The sequence below is a fragment of the Oratosquilla oratoria genome, chromosome 19 (assembly GCF_046742065.1).
Source record: "Oratosquilla oratoria isolate Oo_2021 chromosome 19, ASM4674206v1, whole genome shotgun sequence".
Taxonomy (NCBI): Eukaryota; Metazoa; Arthropoda; class Malacostraca; order Stomatopoda; family Squillidae; genus Oratosquilla; species Oratosquilla oratoria.
The window spans coordinates 15,191,814-15,213,007 of NC_134795.1; the positions used below are offsets into that span (position 1 = coordinate 15,191,814).

A 21,194-nucleotide genomic window follows, 5' to 3' on the forward strand; every position below is an offset into this window, starting at 1 on the left:
AAAATGCCCCTGCACTCCCACCCTGCTCTGCAGTACTTCCCTGTAAGGAAAACAGAGTCCCACCCCCTCCAAAACCAAGAACAATCTACCTCTTTAACTTTGAAGGATCTGTAATACTAGACGTGCATCATAACGACTAATTTCCACTCCTCGTACCCTCCACAGGGTAACCACAACCCTGATGGTAGCTTTCCTGTACAAATTGAAATTCCAGTGAACATCACATATCTCCAAAACAGTACGAGACCTGACCTTTAACAGTTAATGCTAACCAGTATCACAGATTACATAATGTTAGCAGTTTTTCTTTTAATCACCAAAATTTCACCATATCCACGTTTAGTTCCGTGATGAAATATAGATTGTACCACATTTCATAGAGCATAGAAATTCTGCTGCTCCAAAAAACACCATACCCTAGAGAACGTCCTTTTCAAAAGCGAGCGCCCATTTTCGCCGAGTGATACGTCAAGCACGTCGATCATATTGACTAACTTACATATCGATAACTGCCCCAACCGCCCAAACGCATAGGTGACGGCTTTGACAACAGAAGCTACTAAGCGCCTTCTGGCGTGTAGGTGCCCTATGTGCTTGGACTCTTGGGGTAGGTAACAGTCACTGCTGGGAATGGAAGAGGAGTGCGGGATTCGAACCCACATCGAAGCGAATGCGAGACCAACACGCTTCTGAAAACGTCACCAGCGCACCGTCCTAGGCATCTAAATACCTCAGGCCTCTGAAGATGTGATCTAAAATCATTATCCCACACAATCTGGGGAGCCGACAGACAATGCCATTAGAATCTTTTCTAAATCTTCATAAAAAGTAAAATCGATTATAGATGCTAAGCTGTTGTGTCTCCTTCGGACCTCAGAGTATTGGACTCGCCGCGTTCTCTCGGCCTACGCCTAAGCAACAGGTGCCTTCCGTAGTTCCTCAGTGAAAAAGTTTTATGCAGAAGGCTCTACCCGTCATAGACATTCATCGTGCTTTGGCATCACTATAATATCTCATCCGCATCATGAGTTTCCCCATTACCCAAGTATACCACATTCTTCTTGGTCCCTCAACAATTCTTCAAGGATTCGACAAACGCTAGTACTGTGCCTGTTCATATGGCATGGGAATGGCAGTCTTGTTATCCACACAGGAAGCAGGTGACAATGGCCATACAGTAAAAAAAAAAAAAAAAAAAAAATAATAATAATAATAATAATAATCGGGTCCTCTGGCTACTGTTCATCTCCTGCACGCCCCTTCTCCGCCCTAGCGATAAAAATAGACAAATACCAACTAATGTTTTCTGACAAGATTTTTTTTTCTCTTCCACTAGTCTTCTCATCAGTCTGCCATTAACATTTCTCACGGCTTCCGTAGTTTCCACAGACACCGAATAGATAAATATACAAACAAATAGTTAAACTAACACATGAATAAATAAATGATTCACTGTGTTTGTACAGATATATGTACATATATATGTATGTATTACGTATTATGGACGTACCTAGATATGTAGGTCGTGCATTCTCGTCATCTGCATCGCTGAGGCTGTGGGCAGCATGGGGAGCCCGTCCTCCTCCGGAACTCAGGACGATCGTGTCCGGCAAAAGATCATCGAAGGAAGACGAAGTCCGACACCACTTCGTATGAGCGGAGACGGCGGCGGCGGTGACAGCGACCTCCCTCGACTGCGGACCGAGTGTCAAGGTGACGGAGGGGGCTGTCGGTGCATTCCAAAGCAAGGGATGCATCACCCCCTCTCGAGGCTGACGGGTTCCTCTTTCTCCCGGCAAAGGGACTTCGCCGGGAAGAGGTCGGAGGTCGCCGAGGACCACCCCTCCGGCTTGCGAAGTCGTCGCGGGACCAGAAGAACCGCTGCCGAAGAACTTTTTTTCCGACTTGTTATCTTCGTCAGAACCGAAGTACGAAGGTTAACGAGAACGGTGGGAAAATACCGTCATCTTTACCAGAAAAGTCGTTAACATGACCAGGGATATAATTTCCCCTACCAGGGACGTCAGTGGCATTACCTTAGTCGATGGATGACGTCGTTATTACCTGTAGAATTGCTGTAGAGGCCATTAATGCTGGGATGAGGGGTCGTAGGCGGCCGGTAGGGTACGCGTACCAATGGAGACACACTTGCCCAATGCAGACGCATTTGACACAAAAAGACTTCTACCTGCCGATGGTGAATAGATAGGAGTATAATTATAGGCTCAAAAAATCACTTAACTATCCCCTCATAATGTGATTTTTTGAGCCTATAATTATGCTCCTATCTATTCACCATCGGCAGGTAGAAGTTTTTTTGTGTCAAATGCGTCTGCATAGGGCAAGTGCGTCTCCATTGGTACACTCGTTCTACTGATGTCGCAGAGGATGGTGTGGTTGTCCAGGCCCTACAAGGCATCCGCGCACTGTCGGAACCTGGAATGGCGGTCTATTATACGGATGGCTCCGTAGACCCCAACAGGCCCCGTAGTGCGGGGGCTGCCTTCGTGACGGATGGTTTGACCTTCGGCAGGAGAGTATCTGATCATGCGTCCACTCTCCAAGCTGAGGCCATAGCGGTCCAAGGAGCGTTAGAGCATGCTCTAATATCTCGAGCTGGTCCTGTGGTGATCCACACGGATTCACAGTCTCTGCTAGGCAGCTTAGCGACAATGTACGCCTACTGACCTGAAGCTACATCAGCAAGGCAGGAGTGTTACGCTCAACTGGGTGCCAAGCCATGTGGGCGTCCCAGGTAACGAGCTAGCCGACGCCGCAGCAGAAGCGGCGTGCTAAAGACCCAAAGTCGATGTTATCGTCCCTCTCAGCAGAAATCTATTGCGCATACACACCAGGGCTCTTACCCAGGTACAACGGTTCCTTTAGCACAGACTGGAGGCAGAGGTGTCAGAAAGGGCAAGGTGGTACAGGGCAGTCACAGACTACGAGCCCCTTGTACTTCCTCGCTCCACACCTAGAAAAGTGGAAACTCTGTTCTTCCGTCTGAGGTTGAAGGACCGTTGTTTCTGGCAAATAAAGAACAACTCCACGCCAGAAGAAAGAAGATGTCGCCACTGCCGCCACCCAGAAGCCACCCTTGACCACTATCTCAAGCAGTGCCCCGCAACTGCTTTTCTGAGGAGAGGGCCTCCGACAACATCTGAGGGTCTTGTGCGCCGCCTATGCAGCCACTTAAGCGAATACGAACTATGTCGGCTGGTGGAGTGTCAGCCACCCCCCCCCCTTTAAAAAATTATACATTTTGCACTTGTTCATGTCAGGAAGGGTGAATTCACCGAGATGTGCATACATATTTAACATAGGTATGCACATCCGGTAAATGTATGAGTGGGCGTGGCCAAGCCATACACACTCATACATTGAACCACCCCCCCTTCTTTCTAAATTTCATTACACCATTTGCTACAAAACACTATCTACTGAACACACAGATATGTTAGGAAGAGTGCATTCACCGAGATGTACATACGTATTTCATATACGTATGCACATCTTGTGAATGTATGAGTGGGTGTGGTTAAACCTGCACACACTCATAAGTCAAATCACCCTCCAAACGGGCTCACACCTAAAGCCCGTGGGAGCTTCACTCCCTAATTAAACAGAACAGAACAGCATGTAAAATCAGTTCACCAAAACCTCTTTCTCTTCACCACAGTAGCATTGCTACACCATCCACTCTGGAAATAATTGAAAATGTCTGTCTAGTCGAAACACCTAATCTCTGTTATTCCACCTCCCTGCTTCGTGTTGGCCACTCTATCAAAAAAGAAAAAAAAATGTCAAGAATTTCTCCCTCACTTTCATTTTCATTCCACTGCCATTAACATAGACGGTTCATATTTTGGCTGTGAAGTAGGTTACACAGCATTATTTTCAACAGATAAAGAATCCAAATCCATATCACCCCAGCTTCGCTTTTATCTTGACTACCAAACATTATATTTTAACCGTCGTACACCTCATTCACATCTACCCCATCCCCATATCATCCCTGACTTACGAAGCACCCCGGAAGCATTTTCCACCATGCAATCCCGCCATCCATTGAGCTACACAATCTCATTTTGGTATCCTGGAAATGAACAGGCCGACAAGGCAGCTCTGGGTGTATCATTGATTCATCCACAAGGAGCTAAGATAAGAGGGAAACAATAGGTGGTGGATGTGGGGAGTGGGATGGGTGGGAGGGAGTGCATGCCTTTGAGTTGGCTACCTCCCTTATAAGGGGAAAGATGTCCTTGATATAGAGATAGATACTGCATGCAGTTGTTGGCTAGGGTGGAAAGTATGCACACCATCTCTGGAAGGTGTAATTTGATGAAAAGTGTACATTGAAAAACAGCTAAGCTAACATTTGTGACCACTAAGACGCATCTAACCACTTGTGTTTAGGCCGTCTATTCTTCGTTTATTTAGACCTGTTGATTTCCGTTACAAACGGTGTTGTGAGGTTAATTTGTGTTTCTGATTCCCATCACTTCCCAGCTCTGGGTGTATCCATCTCGTGTCTGCAAGAGACTTCGATCCCTTCTTCCGATCCACATTGTAAAAATTGTGGTAAAAATTCTGGGAGAAGTGCCCGACAGACAACCTAAAGACAACCAAACCTCACCCACGGTCATGGACTTTTTCCTAAAAGCGAAACGGATGCATTGGTAGGTTACTGATATGTGAACTGGATATTATCATCTCACCAATGACCATCTCAGGACCAAGACGGCTCTCTGACCTGTCCATGTGGTATTCCCAGTACATTTTACTAGAATGCCGTACCTACACAGTCCCTGGAACAATATCCTGTTTCCCAACCTCCTCCCTTAAATAACGGTCACACTATGAATCATTTTAACAGAATCAACACCATTATCTTTATCGTTTATTCACATTTTTCTGAAAGTGACAGGCCTCCTTTGCAAACTATACCCAACACTATGTACACCTAATGTGGTGCATCATCATTTTCATAGTTTACCACCCTATTAGCTAACCTAGATCAGCGAACCTGAAACATTTATCGAAATCGGCACAATATTGTTCATAAGGACAGAGGCTTTGATAAATTGTCGGCAGCAAAATGACATGAATTCTGGGTGGTGTCATTTTAGATTTTGCTTATTGGGGGATGGGGGCAACATTTGCAATAGTTTTACATATAAGCTAGTTGTATTACTAATATATCTCAACCTTTTCGCTACATGGAATTAACCGAGTAGAATTCTCTGGTGGCAGCTGGACTAGATATTCCAGTTTCAGACTCAGCATGTATTCAAATTACCGTTGGTGTTACTTGCAAGAGCGGACAAGGGGGAAGGAGAGTCGCCTTTAAGTGAAGCAGCCCTTCTGTGGATGTACTGTGTCTTGCTGCGTTGCTTTTGACCCGGGCAGTGGGCAGGAGACAGGGATGGCCATTCATCCACAAGGAGCTAAGATAAGAGGGGAACAATAGGTGGTGCATGTGGGGAGTGGGATGGGTGGGAGGGAGTGCATGCTTTTGAGTTGGATACCTCCCTTATAAGGAGAAAGAAGTCCTTGATGTATAGATAGATACTGTATGCAGTTGTTGGCTAGGGTAGAAAGTATGCACACCATCTCTGGAAGGTGTAATTTGATGTAAAGTGTATATTGAAAAACAGCCAAGCTAACATTTGTGACCACTAAGACGCATCTAACCACTTGTGTTTAGGCCGTCTATTCTTCGTTTATTTAGACCTGTTGATTTCCGTTACAGACGGTGTTGTGAGGTTAATTTTTAATTCTGATTTCTAACACACTTCCCAATTAATTTAATCAAAATTGCTACTGCATTTACTAGTGGGATATTCATTATCTAACGAATAGTTATTAATCAAGTTCAAGAAAAAAGAAAACGTATATATAATTAGATTTTTCTCTTGTTTTCTCCGAATCAGGCGGCCTCTCGGCAGTCAGGGGTCGTGTGTCGAGAAACTTCACTCCCGCCCCCCAGTCCCCTCCGGCCTCCGCTCACTCTTCGACCCTCAGTGCCCAACGAATCATGGAAGGGAGAGGACTAGCTTGCATCTGCACGATGAAGTTTCTCACGTGTTGCTTGCACGTTTTCCCCCTGCAATAAACTTGGCAACGTGCATTTGTTTTTGATATGTGAGCTAAATTCCCGTGTTACGGTACGTGGAAAGACAGGTGATATTCGGTGTATTTGACCGTTGACGCGATGGAAACGGCAAGTGATTGAAAGCCTGTGATTTCGATACTAAATGAAATAAGACTTGCACAGAGGCTATGCTAACCTACGGCCAGTTTAAGATTGGTTTTGTGGTAGCGAGGGAGAAGTTAGTTTACTAACTCGAACCTGATTAGCTGGTGAAGTGTGACCATAGGATCCATGTAAGTGACGCTTGTCAAAATACCTGTCCGGGATTTCACCCCCACGGGCAGGACTTCAGAACACGTGGTAAGTGTTACTCCAATTAACTCTATTCGTAACAGGATTTATATTTTTCTTGTTGCTTTTTCTTGCTAAAGCCAGACGATTTTATGGAGTTGTGATAACTCCGTCTGTCTACCTGTCATTCTTTCTCTCCCCGTTGTCTCTTGTCTGTGTCTCTCTTTCTGTCAGTCTTTCACTGTCTCTCTCCGTCTTTCTGTCTTTTTCTTTGTCTCTTTCACTGTCTCTCTCTGATTTTCTTTTTATCTCATTCTTCGTTTGCCTCAGTCTTTCGCTATCTTTCTCTTTCTGTCTGCCTTTCTTTTTCTCTCTTTCTCTTTATGTTCGTCTCTTTGTCACTCTCTCCATGTGCCTCTGTCTCTCCTCTTGTCTTTCTCTCCCTTTCTTTGTGTGTGTGTGTGTGTGTGTGTGTTTACCTAATTGTAGTGTACAGGTAAGGAGTAATGCTTGTTGCTACTTTCCAATTATTATACCTAGCTTGTGTATGTGTGTACGTGTGCATATATGAATTAATTGTAAGGGGCTCGTAGATATAGGTAGACAAATGAGGTAGATAGAGAGGTAGGTGGCGAGAATTTAATTTGTGTTTGGTAAACAACAGTTCGTAAGTGAAGGAGTTGCACAAACTCGCTCTCTGTCTAATGTTTTCAAACAGTCGCCGGGGACCCGATTTCATTGCTGTATAATGTTCATGTTATGCTGATGTAACAATAAGTAAGCTATGTCAGTGTGCAGTGAATTCGAGATTGCTTGAGTAAGCAGTATTTCATACGGGCTTGTAACAGCAGTTTTGATTGGAGAAAGGGTGGAGGAGAAAATTAAATTGATTCACGATTGTGAAATCCCGCCCAAAGGGGAGGTTTTTAGATCTAAAACTAAAGGTCATTGGACTAAAAACAAAACAAAAAAACAATCATGACGTCATTGCAGAACTGACCTAGTACCCAAATTGAGGATTCCCGACGGGAGTCCTCTGCTTTACCTAAGAGAATGACACCGTAAAAATAATTCGTGAAGAAAATCAAGGGAAAATATCAACCTCTCCCATACATAAGATAATACTAAGTAGAACTTGACTAAGTCGGATAATCAGAAACACAGGGCCTTCCTACTAAAATAGTGAGTGGCTCTCATACGTAACAAAGACAGTGGTGAAAGTAAAGTAGAAAGTGAAAGACTTACAATACGAAAGTAAAAACACGAAAGAAAGACGGCACATAGAGACGACAACAGTGTGGTGAAAGGCGACCACATAATCAAGTAACATGGAATTGTATAACGTGATTGATATCAAGTAAAAATGTTATAGACTGTAATATACCAGCGCTTCTATCCATGTAGTCAATCATGCACCACTCTCATGCAATATATATATATATATATATATATATATATATATGGGCAGATTCTTTTGCTAAGCATGTTTGATTAAAACTATGGCAAGATTATTGTTGCAGACCTTTTTATCTGCCTTCTCTCTTTCTGAGGACATTTTGTCTTCCGCGGGAAATTGTCGTAATAATAATCAATGTCGTATGAAGATATTATACGACTCACAATGCATGTCCGTAAAGGTAGCATACGCAAACACATGACACAAGCACACAATAAAACGCCTACCAGGCAAGATCTAGTTAACAATTTAAAAAATAATTAAACAGTGTAACAATCACAAGAAACTGCATATTTTAGAAAGAGTCTACATCTCAAAGTATACCCCACTCATCAATATACAGACTGATATAGTTACTTCTATACAACTACACAACTTTGCTCCATGGTAACAGCGAACGTCCTTCTGTGACCAAATGTCCTGCTACCACCAGCCAAAGCGAAACCCCAACACCCCATGACTTAACGTCCAGCTTCAACCTACCTATCCTAATATTTTTATATATCTATACTTAAATACTGATCTGTATGTTCATTTTCACTTACCTGAAGATGGTTGTATGAGACAACCGAAAGCCAGTATTTTATGTTTTTGTGTAATGTTCTTCTATTGAATAACTACATGAAACTCGGAAGCATTGTGTTTAACCTCCCTTCGAGAACAATCTGTTCGGAAAATCTAGAAAATCACTAAGATAATGGATACAAAATTAGCCCTTGTCTTCAATCACACACACACACACACACACACACACACACACACACACACACACACACACACACACACACACACACACACACATATATATGTATTTGTTTATTCATTTATCAATTCTTCGTTTATTCGTTTATATATACTTATTTATCTATTTATGTGGATTTTTTTTATTCTTATTTCACTATTATTTTTCTTTAAAGACAGATGTGATTTTTTTTTGTCTAATAAATCTCTTCCGCCAAACTAAAATAAACAGATTATAAGTCGTTCTCTTGGGTGACTAGGTAATTGCAGAGAAGGGAGGAAATTGGGCTAATGAAGAGTAGAGACGGGGTCGGGGATTAGGTCTTAGCGCGTTAGACGGTAGGATAACACGGTTGATAGGCAAAGGAGGAGGAGGGGTAGGGGAAAGAGGATGATGAAGAAAGGAGGAGGAGACTAGGATAACATGGTTGATAGGCAAAGGAGGAGGAGGGGGAAGAGGATGATGAAGAAAGGAGGAGGAGAGTAGGATAACACGGTTGATAGGCAAAGGAGGAGGAGGAGGGGGAAGAGGATGATGAAGAAAGGAGGAGGAGAGTAGGATAACACGGTTGATAGGCAAAGGAGGAGGAGGGGGAAGAGGATGATGAAGAAAGGAGGAGAGTAGGATAACACGGTTGATAGGCAGAGGAGGAGGGAAGAGGATGATGAAGAAAGGAGGAGGAGAGTAGGATAACACGGTTGATAGGCAAAGGAGGAGGAGGAGGGGGAAGAGGATGATGAAGACAGGAGGAGGGTCATGAGACTTAGGGGAGGAGTGAAAGGGGGAAGGGTGATAGGGGAGGAAGAGGAGCAGGAGGAAAAGGACAAGGAGGAGGAAGAAAAAGGGGGGAGTAGAGGGAGGAAGAGGAGCAGGAGGAAAAGGACAAGGAGAACGAGTAGAAGGAGGAAGGAGAGGAGAAGGAAGAAGAGAGGAAAGAAAAGGGAGAGGAGGGGAAGGGAAGGAGGAGGAAAAAAGGGAGGAGTAGGAGGAAGAGAAGGGGAGGAGTACGAAGAAGAGGAAAGGGGAAGTAAAAGGAGAATGAGGGGAAGGAAGAGGAGGAGGGTGGAGAAAGAGGACAACGGAGTTGTAGGGGAAGGTAGGTCAGTCATTAAACTTGAGAACACAATTATGTAGCCAGGGTTGGCGTAGTCTGATGTTCAGTCGGTGTAAGAAAGTTCCTAGTGGGGTGCCTGCATGTGAAACGGGTCCTTCAAACAGCATCCCTTTCTGGACCGCACGTCACTCTGGTGCGTCTTAATTAGATAATATCCAGAACATATATGAGGGCTGAGTAAAAGCAGCAACGACTGCAACAGCACTGTAGGGGAGAGGGCAAACGCAGAGTATGGGATCCAATATATCTAACGTTTCTCCCAGCAGAGCTTCTTCAGAAACATCTGACTCCTTATATAGCCCGCAAGCTCGGGCTATATAAGGAGTCAGATGTTTCTCCACTGTGTTATTTCTGAAGAAGCCCTGCTGGGCGAAACGTTAGATATATTGGATCCCATACTCTGCGTTTGGCCTCTCTTCTACAATATATGAGGGCTATAGAGATGCTCGTTGTTCTGCAAGGGGTGGGATTTAGATAATGGTGGTTGGGTGTAACTTTGAGTTGGGGTTGACAGGGCATTCGTCTTGGGAGAATAAAATTACCAGGCGGCAGTCAGAAAAGATAACTAATGAATAACAATGAGAGGGTGAATCGGGGGAGAAGGTCCCTCTTCAGCCTTGGGTTAATAAGATCGTTTGGCGGTTAACTGCACTACCAATAAATCATCTCGTTTCTTGCAATGGTGACATGCAGGGTTTTCAACCTTCCTTCGGATGTTTTGTCTACAAGGATGGGAGTAGGTTTGGTCGTTGCTCTTTCTGTTATTCTTAAAAGTGTTTATATTCTTCATTTTAGGCTGAAGCCATACTGCTGCATATTCCGATCTAGGGTGGATCAGGCATTCTCTGATTTTTTCTTTCTTTTTTTATCGTCCATATCATTGTGTGTGTGTGTGTGTGTGTGTATTCACTTGGTCTTGGTCTTTGGATCACGTGTTGGACTCATGACCGACAGCTATTTCCTTCCTGGAAGAGAGCTCAGAGCTCGTAGGTCCGATCTATGGGTAATGCTATGACCTTGCACACACACACACACCCAACTCCCCGCCCACGAGAGTCAGAGTAACGACCCGAGGCACAGCGATACCGAAATAATTTCGGCCCTGGGCAGGATTCGAACTTGGTACTGGGAGCACTTCTACTTCCCAGTTCAGCGCTCTACCAACAATGCCAACTGTGTGTGTGTGTTATCGTCCATATAATGAAAAGCTACTTTGTTTATCAGGCGACAAAGTATCCGTAACCAACATTCCCATTTTTTTTTCTTTTCCTAATGATTTATTTCACATTGAATAATTCATTGATGGTCTTTTAGATATTCTACCTACTTTGCATTTAGGATTCATCTTTCATGATTGACGATTGACTTCATATATATACATATACATATATATATATATATATATATATATATATATACATACATACATATATACATATATATATATATATATATATATGTATATGTATATATATGAAGTCAATCGTGAAAGATGAATCCTAAATGCAAAGTAGGTAGAATATCTAAAAGACCATCAATGAATTAACAATTTGTAGTCTGTCTCATGTCTTTTTCTCATGATTTTTGCATTGTCTGCAAACAAGTTAGTATTGCTTGTACCTTTTAACATGTTTACATATATCAGGAACACTGTAGATGACAGAAGCGACCCATACATATATCTCATACTTCACTACAGTTCTTTCAATAAATCTCTTTATCCATGAAAAATAATAACAAGTCTTCCAATATATTCAAAATTTAACTACAGATCTTTCAACAAATATCTTTTTCCATGAGAAATAATAATAAGTCTTCCAATATATTCAAAATTTAACTACAGATCTTTCAACAAATCTCTTTTTCCATGAAAAATAATAATGAGTTCTTCCAATATATTCAAAATTTAATTCATCGATTGCAAGGTACTCTGCCAAGTGCCTTCTCCAGATCCAAGTATACACAGTCCACATAGCCCTCTCTTGCAGCACGTCAACCATCATGGAGTTTCCAGTTTCCAGTTCTAAAACCGAATTGGTTATACACGAAAATGTTCTTCTTTTCAAGACTTGAATAGGAAATCTCTTGCAATACTTTCACATAATTTAGTTATTATTTTGGTCAGTGACACAGGTCTGTAGTTCAATTATTTCTCTGTACCTCCTCCTGAATTGGAACTATATTGACTTACTAGGAATTTCTCCCTTTTCTATATGATTAATTTCTGGACTCCATATCTCCTGCCGACTGAAATTCAGGCACTTCATGGTCACCTGTTCCTCAGAGGCACAAGCACTTCAGTCAGTAACCACTCCAGACTTGCTGGAATTCTCCCCCCCCCCTTGTGTTACTTCTTGTACTTTCGACTTTCGGGTCATTAGGTGTGCGTGTTTGTGTAGTGTGTGTGTGTGTGTGTGTGTGTGTGTGTGTGTGTGTTTGTGTTCGTGTGCGTGCGTGTGTGTTTGTTTAATGCAGCGCTACATCGGTGTGTCTGAACCTGGTTGTGTTAAAAGATAATATAATTGGTAAATGGCGGCGCGAAGATTAAATTCTTAAATTCGCGTGGGGGATAATTTAGCGATATGGGCGGAATGTATTTGAATTCTTTTGCTGCTTAGGCATTTTCCCTTGGCTGAATAAACTCGTCGGGCAAAAGGTACAGTGAAACTCAGCAAAGGGAATACTTAAATCGCCAGAACTTTTTTGTTTTACCTGAACAAAATGGCTAAAAAGTTAAAAAACATGAACGTCAATTCCAGTATAATGAAATAGAATCCAAACACAAACTCCTCAATAATTTTTCTTTCACTGGGAGGTTCTGGAACTCTCTTCCCACTCTTCGTTCTATTCCCTCTTCATTTCCACCTCGTTTTCCTCCTCCTCCTTGTCTTTGCCCTCTTCCTCCTCCTCCTCCTCTTCCTCCACCTTGTCTTCCTCCTCCTCCACCTTGTCTTCCTCCTCCTCCACCTTGTCTTCCTCCTCCTCCACCTCCTCCTTGTCCTCTTCATCCTCCTTGCCCTCATCCTCCTTGCCCTCTTCCTCCTCCTCCTCTTCCTCCACTTCATCTTTCTTCTCGTCCTTCTCCTTCTCCTCCTCTTCTTCCTCCTCCTCCACCTTGTCTTCCTCCTCCTCCACCTTGTCTTCCTCCTCCTCCTCCTCCTCCTTGCCCTCTTCATCCTCCTCCTCTTCCTCCACTTCATCTTCCTCCTCGTCCTTCTCCTTCACCTCCTCTTCCTCCTCCATCCTCCTCCTCCTCTTCCTCCCCTTCTTCATCTTCCTCCTCTTCCTCCTCCTTGCTCTCTTCATCCTCCTTGCCCTCTTCATCCTCCTTGCCCTCTTCATCCTCCTTCTCCTCCTCCTCCTCCTCCTACTTCTCTTCTTCCTCCTCCAACTTGTCTCCCTTCTCCTTGTTCTCTTATTCTTCGTCTTCTTCCTTCTCCTTGTTCTCTTATTCTTCGTCTTCTTCCTTCTCCTCCTTCTTCTCTTCCTCCCACTCTCCTCCTCCTCTTTCTCCTCCTACTTTACTCCTCCTAGTACTCCTCCTCCTCCATCCTCCTCCTCCTCCTCCCCTTCATCTTCCTCCTCCTCCTCCCCTTCATCTTCCTCCTCCTCCTCCCCTTCATCTTCCTCCTCCTCCTCCCCTTCATCTTCCTCCTCCCCTTCATCTTCCTCCTCCTCCTCCCCTTCTTTATTTTCCTCCTCCTCCTCCTCCTCTTCCTCCTCCATCCTCCTCCTCCTCCTCGTTTTCCTCCTCCTCTCTCCCCTTCCTCTCTTTTTTTTCTTCTCTTCTTTATCCTCTTCCGCCTCCTCTGCTTTCTCCCACTTCTTCCTACTGCTTCCTTCTCCTCCTCCCTCCATTTACCCCAACTCCACCACCTCCTCCAGCTCCTTCTTCTCCACCGGCTCCACCTCCTCCTCCTCCTCCTCCTCCTCTCCCTCCTCTTCCTCCTCCTCTATTACCTCCTCTTCCTCCTTCTCCTCCAACACCTTCACCTCCTTCTCTATTACCTCCTCCATCCACCACTTCCTCCACATTATCCATTACCTCATACTCCATCACCTCCTCCTCCTCCACCTCCTCCCCTTCATCATCACCTATTTTACCTACTTCAGGCCTATTCCCCCCACCCCCGCTATCCTCACCCACAGGACGGGTTGACAGGTTGCCGTTAATGAGGACCGACCGCAAGGTGATGGGGAAGGGAGGGGGAGGGGGGGAAGGAGAGTGTCATTGGATCCCCACTAATTGCCAAATCATCTTGCTCATCATCTTCATCGTCACTGCAGACGATTGTCTTCGTATAATTAATTGTGTACCCTCGGCGCAGGAAGGTCCTCCTTCTCCTCCTCCTCCTCCTCCTCCTCCTCCTCCTCCTCCTCCTCCTCCTCCTCCTCCTCCTCCTCCTCCTCCTCCTCCTCCTCCTCCTCCTCCTCCTCCTCCTCCTCCTCTTCCTCCGGGTTGGGTTTCCCCTTAAATCATTCACCTACCTGTTCGGGGAGGGGCATCGGTTCATCTTTAGTGTGCCGTCAGGTGATTTTATTCCTGTGAGGGAACAGATCCTATCCGATGTCCTGACCTCGGGTCACTGTAGAGGAAGTTTGCCACAATTGGATGAAATCGTTTAGTCTCAGAATACCTTACAAAGGATTACAAAGGCGGAGCATGCCGACAGGAGACCTTTTGATCCATATCTAGGTCGGATGCACAAAAAAAAAAAAAAAATAAAATAAATAAAAAATAATAATAATAATAATAATAATCAGAGAAAAGGTTATTTTTTTTTTTACTTAAAATTTTATCTATTTTATTCTATATATTTTAATTATATATATTTTATATATAACGCTAAGATGAGCCCCATCGCTATTCAGCTAAAAACTTATCCCCTGTTTGCGAGCGTTGTTACTATATGTATGGATCCACATTGAGAGTTAAAATGGAAATTACATTTTGTTTTATTTTTACATTATGGTTAGCAACAATAAAAGACCAACAGTTCTTTACATGGCGGGTTCACACGCCTTAGAGACCCCATCCACAATACGATCTGGTCTTGAGGCCGCCGAAGAGATGTGGTCTGATCCGACCAGATTGGATCGTGTATGTGGGCCGGACGAAGCAAAATCAGTACATCCACGCTCCAATTTGGCCGGATTCGACCAGATCTGTCCGGCCGCCTCAAGACCAGATCCTACCGTGGATGGGGTTAGACAGGATCTGATAGCGAGAGTATATAGACTGATGTACAAAACTGATGTCATATTTGTTCCCGCAAAAAGTTAGTATGGGTGCATACACAAGGAAGCTTGACCGCGCTACCTTATTCGCTCCAGGGCAATCACAAGGTAAAAACTTGAACATCATCTCGACCGACACACATTCACTGTTCTTCTGAAATAACCATAAGGAGGTCGAGGGTTGAGGAACAACTACTAAGTTATGTGTTCACCATGTTCACCGGATCTTGATTCGCTTGCCAGAGACTAATGGATGCGGAACAGTTGTGTTGGAGTTAAAGAAAAAGGAGGGATGGAGTCTGTAGCATTAGTATGGTTGAGCATATGAAAGCAAATGAACAGGTACATGAATACTCTCTCTCTCTCTCTCTCTCTCTCTCTCTCTCTCTCTCTCTCTCTCTCTCTCTCTCTCTCTCTCTCTCTCTCTCTCTCTCTCTCTCTCTCTCTCTCTCTCTCACACACACACACACACACACACACACACACACACACACACACACACACACACACACACACACACACACACCACACACACACACACACACACAAAGACCAAGTGAATACACACACACACGTATATATATATATATATATATATATATATATATATATATATATATATATATATATATATGTATATATATATATGTATATATATATATATATATATATATGTATGTATGTATGTGTGTAGATAGGTAATACACAGGTGATTCTTAGCTCCAGTTTTTATGTCCATGTGTAAGGCTATTAATTTGTTTTTTTTTCAATGGCGTCACTCGTATTTGTTTCTTTGGTGGTTGTCCTAATCAGCATTTTTTCTTCTTCTGAACCACCTGAAGATAGGTCGTTTATAACGTATACAAATCTAAAGAGCGAAGAATAATTTATAACCAAATTGAAACGTGGTGATGTAGAGGAAGTCAGTGTCATTCACCTCTTTGCATGCTTTAAGGATTAGATAGGTATAACTGATATACATGTTTATTTTATTTATTATAGGTTTATTCAACAATATTAAATACAATTAGACATACATATATACATTTTTTTTTTTACAAAATTGGTAGTTGAAAAGGGAGAGCGAGAAGCAAAGCTTATGGGGAGTTGCTCTCCCGTAAGGAAAAAATTATTTTTATTTATTTATTTTTGTTACATGGTAGTATGGTACATACACATCTACACACATATATACACACATACATGCATATACATGTGCGTTAACTCTCGCGATTTATGTTTTATTTGTCAGCTGAATAAACTCACAATCCCATTCCCATACATTGAGAAAAATACTTGACAATACTTGACAATTTATACTTATGGTAATTATTCTTACTGTCGTTTAGAAAGCCACGATTAAACCCTGTTGGACCTTTTATACAGGGTGTTGCAAAAAAAAGTGCTTACTTTTTTAAATGTTTCGTAAACTTGTCGAAACTATTGGTCTGCGTTATCGGCTGTGTCTCAAAAGTTTTTGTCATCCGTTTGAAGTGAAATAAAAGTTTAATATTTTCCTCCCTAGTCTAGTCCCCCTTGCGTGTTCGCAAGTCTCCAACGTTACGAAATATTTCGAAGAGTGAGTATTCTTTTTTATTTACCCTTCATCTTTATGCTAATGATGGACTTGTTCTTAAACCAAGTGTAGACTTACATAGATGAAATAGATTTAAAGATGTACTTGGATATACGTAAATGTGGATTCTTATGATCGTTCCATTATTTGTATATGCATCCATGATGTTGCGTTATTCGTAAACGTACCCGTTTTCTTTAATGAATAGCTTAATAAAAACAGAAATCGGATGCTTCAACATATGTATTTTGTAAAAATATTTCACCTGTGGCTTAGGTAACTACAGGTAATGTAATACATAGACGAGGTACAAAAAGTCGGTTCCGAGTGAAATGCATGGTAACATTACACACAAGAAGTTTATATGTACTCTTATACTGCAGGACATCTACTTGTCTTGTAGTTCGCAATCATATCCTCATCACCTGAATATGAATCGTCGATATCGTGCTACGTACTCGTATAAAATAGAATAGAATAGAATCAAGTTTATTTGGTCAGACTTTGTAATAAAGTATGGAACGAAGCTCTTCAGAAAACATGCTATATACAACATATACTCTATAAGATTTGTTACATGGTACACATGTTATGTACAGTATATGACATGTTACACAACACACATGAAATATTCACACATAATTATGCATCCATATACGTAGGAATACCCAAACGCATATACTAATGATCACTATTATAAGCTGTTATTTAAACATACTGAACAAAGACATTAAGAGACTAGTAAAAGTCTTCAAAATTTTTTCATTAACTGTCTGCATTAACACAAGATGGGATGGGGGTAATATGTAATAGAAAATAGTCAAACCTGAAATAACTCCGTAAGATTTTAATCCATATGTTACTCGACTAGATTACTTTTCTTTATTTAGATTCTGAGTCGCTATTGATGTCGATTCCTTCCGCTTACCTGAGTGTGAATATGGTCACAATCAAACCAACGTCTCGTATATCAACCGGCCGGTCTTATTAAAGGTGTAGTGTTATACATTTGGTATTTGTAGAAACTTCCTGACGTGTGTAGATTCTTTCCGCTCCTTGAGTTCTCAAATCTTGGATTATTAATTACGTGTTCTTTACTAGATATAATGGTTCTCCTACTTATAACTACCCACTACATGAAAACAGTTTTCATTTTAGGAAAGATTATATTTGAAAACTGATATAATCAGTCCTCATAACATCAATTTTTTAAAATTATTCAAGGTCCTTTTAGCATGATTAATGTTAATTGATATCATGTGTTCCAGCCTCGTTAGCGAATTTCATTTCATGTTAATGATCAAGTTAAACTGCTTTGAGAACATTAACTATCTTGAACGTAATGATCTATATTCCGATGTATCACTGGACGCGGGTTACCTAAATTTCTATCACTTCCTTTCTAAGCTTATAAAATGAATTATTAAGACAATTTAGGATCATCTGAAGTGCTGATATATCTTCATGAAAACGGTCTTTGGTTAACTTGCATCTTGGTCTATATGTTCACGATAACTGTTTAATAAGGATCTTTCAGCGAACTAAAATAGCGAGATCTTGACCATTTCTATCAAGCACTGTGTACTTACAAAGACAAAGATTACAAAGGCGGAGCATGCCGACAGGAGACCTTTTGGTCCATATCTAGGTCGGATGCGAAAAAATCATAATAAATAAAAACTATAATAATGTAAATAACAAAATACATAAATAAATGCATAGGTATAGTTAAATAATAAACAAATAGGTAAATAGTAAATAATGAATTAACATATAACTAATAATAAATGAAAACCAAACAGACAAATGATGACAAAACACACACACGCACACACACACACACACACACACACACACACACACACACACACACACACACACACACACACACACACACACTCGGTGGCGCAGTTGGTAGAACGATGAACTACTAGCATGGTGGTGCGCGTAGTGCTTGGTTCGAATCCTGCACAGGGCCGAAATTAATTTCGGTACAGCTGCGCTTCGGGTAGTTACTCTGACTCTCGTGGGCGGGGAGTTGGGGGGTGTGTGTGTGTGAAAGGTCATAGCATTACCCATAGATCGGACCTACGAGCTCTGAGCTCTCTTCCAGGAGGGAAATAGCTGTCGATCACGAGTCGAACACGTGATCCAAAAAAGACCAAGTGAATACACACACACACACACACACACACACACACACACACACACACACACACCAGTGACTGCTACTTGCCCAATCTGTCAAAATACCTCTGCTAGTTAGCTTGGCACCCGCAAGACGATTTAATTTATGTCTGTGGCACCCCCACCGCCCCGACCCCCGTAGCGAAAGAGATGAACGACCCTCATCAGAATGTTTCGGACATCATCGTTCTCTCGTGGCAGTGAATCCCATGTGGGAGTCAAGGACTCAATACACTTAATCTAAGAATAATGATTTGTCCTAGTTTCATGTGGTATCAGAGTTGTTTCTTTAGGTACATAAGTCTTACTTTCTTCTACGCACTTTTGCTTTGTCGCTTATGTACGCTTGCTTTCGTGTCCGTATGAGCAAACTTCTTTCTTTGTCAATATTGTGAATTTATGAATATCACGTCAACCCATACATACATACACTCTATGGCATTTTCCCCATTTGTAAGGGAGATGAAGATCCAAGGCATGCTACCCACCTTCCATCCATCCCTGTTGTTTGTTTAACGATGGCAACAACAAATGATGGAACGGCGTAGATGACGCGTTTTTAGTTAGTCGTGAGCGAACTGTGAGGGAGTCAAGTCGCTTTGTGAGTGCGAGGACGTCTCTTCCTGTGCCGTGCAAATAAACTGAGGAACGATTCTTCATAGTGTTTCCATCACCATTGCTGTTGTCATTGCTAAACAAGCAACACCCCGCACCCGTCCAACATTCATTATTTTTCCTTCATTTTCTCTTGGATAAAGGGCCATCTCAGACTCCAGCCCATTGCCTGAGTTAGAACACAATGCAGCAAGACACAGCACCTCAACAGCAGCGGCCGACCTCCGAAGCTGGTATCCCCCACCGATTCATTACACGACATTATTACTTACTTTAAGAAATACTTTACTCGTGTTCTACGTTTCTCTTCTAACTAATTATAACTTCCTTATGTAAATAAATAAAATAGGGAGTTAGATCAACTTAGTAGTTAATTTTGATCACTCAGGTGGTTGGAAAATGTTAATGAGGAATTTATAGATGTTTGGGTGTTGGTTGTCTGGTCTGTCTCTTGTGTATATTGTTTGTATCTTTGCTGGTAGATATTGAATTAATCCTCTCCCATCCGATATGGCAAGTTCAATGAAAAAAAAAAAAAATTACCTGTGGTTATGTGACAATACGAGGCTTGAAGATAAAACAAGAGATACGTATGAACATATGTATCAGTCTGTGTATTTTGAGAACAGATTATTCACGATATTTTCGTCGTGCTGTTGTACTCTGAGTAGTGTAACAGAAGGAAACAGGTTGTAAGAGAAGAGACGTCGTCGAACGCGAGGTAGGCGGACGGGGTGGGAAGAGCCAGGACATTTGCCTCACGCGTGTCTGGGCCGGTGAGAGTTCGTTGCCGGGTGGGGCGATCGTCTATTGGTGTTCAGCGTTGAGATCGGAAATCAGAGTTGGGCTCGGCGTAAGGTCTAACAAGACTAGGCAAGTCGTAAGAGGTTGCCTGTGCGAGGCAGACCGCTGGGTTAAGTCATGAAGAGCACCTAACGAGCAGGTTGTTGAAGTCGGGGATTGTTCGCCAACTTATCTATCAGTTAATGTATCACTTCTTCATTTATTGATGACCGGATTTATTTATTTATGATTCAATTATTCATTTATAAATCAGTCAATATACTTGTTTACTGATTGACGGACTGATATACTGATTAACTCTCAAACCCACAGTAAAAGTAAATGGCTATCAATTGATTGATTCAAATAGTGATTTATAATTCATTTATTAATTAGTTAATGTATCATTTGTCTATTTGTTGACGGATTGATTAACTCTCAAAACCAACTTAAAGGAAGGTATTACATCAATTGACTGATTCAAATACTAACAATGAATTGATTAATTCATCAATCAGTTGATGTATCAGTTATCCACTTATTGGTAGACTGATGTATTGATTAACTCTCAAAACCAAAGGAAAGGGAGAAGGCAGGGCTACTTTCCTCGCCCCTCCGGTGGTGCTTGTTGCCTATAGTGTTGCTTGCTCATTAGCACCGCTCAGCCTCGTAGGGCTCTTATTATGGCCACTTAGATCTCATTTCCCCTGACTAGTCGTCCTCTTTAGTGGGATTAATTGGGGGAACCTAGTGGCCTTAATTGGGGAATCTAGTGTCGAATTCTTGGTCACGTTTAAGGAATTTAAAGAATGGTATTTGGGTGAGGAGGGAAGGGTGATAATAGGGGATAGCATTGCAGGAGAAAGAGGGGAGGGAAAGGAAGAGGAGAAGAGAGGAGGAGGAGAAGAAAGAAGGAGAGGAAAAAGAAGAGGAGGAGGAGGAGAAGAAAGAAGGAGAGGAAAAAGAAGAGGAGGAGGAGGAGGAATGGGGGAAAAGATGATGATGAGGAGAAAAAATAGACATAAAAAAAACGAAGAGGAAGGGAAGAAATAAAATAGTAGAGGAGGAGGAGGAGGGTGAGAGACAAAGAGGAAGAAG

At 42.2% G+C, this 21,194-nt stretch overlaps 1 protein-coding gene across 2 annotated transcripts in view; it reads left to right on the forward strand.

Moving 5' to 3' along the window:
* The first annotated feature begins 6,035 nt into the window (after window positions 1-6,035).
* The window catches only part of LOC143035738 (uncharacterized), a 358,135-nt gene continuing 342,976 nt past the window's right edge, over window positions 6,036-21,194 (forward strand). For both annotated transcript variants that reach the window (XM_076202648.1, XM_076202649.1), the window contains exon 1: window positions 6,036-6,454. The gene's annotated coding sequence lies outside the window, so the exon portion shown is untranslated. The remainder of the gene's footprint in view (window positions 6,455-21,194) is intronic.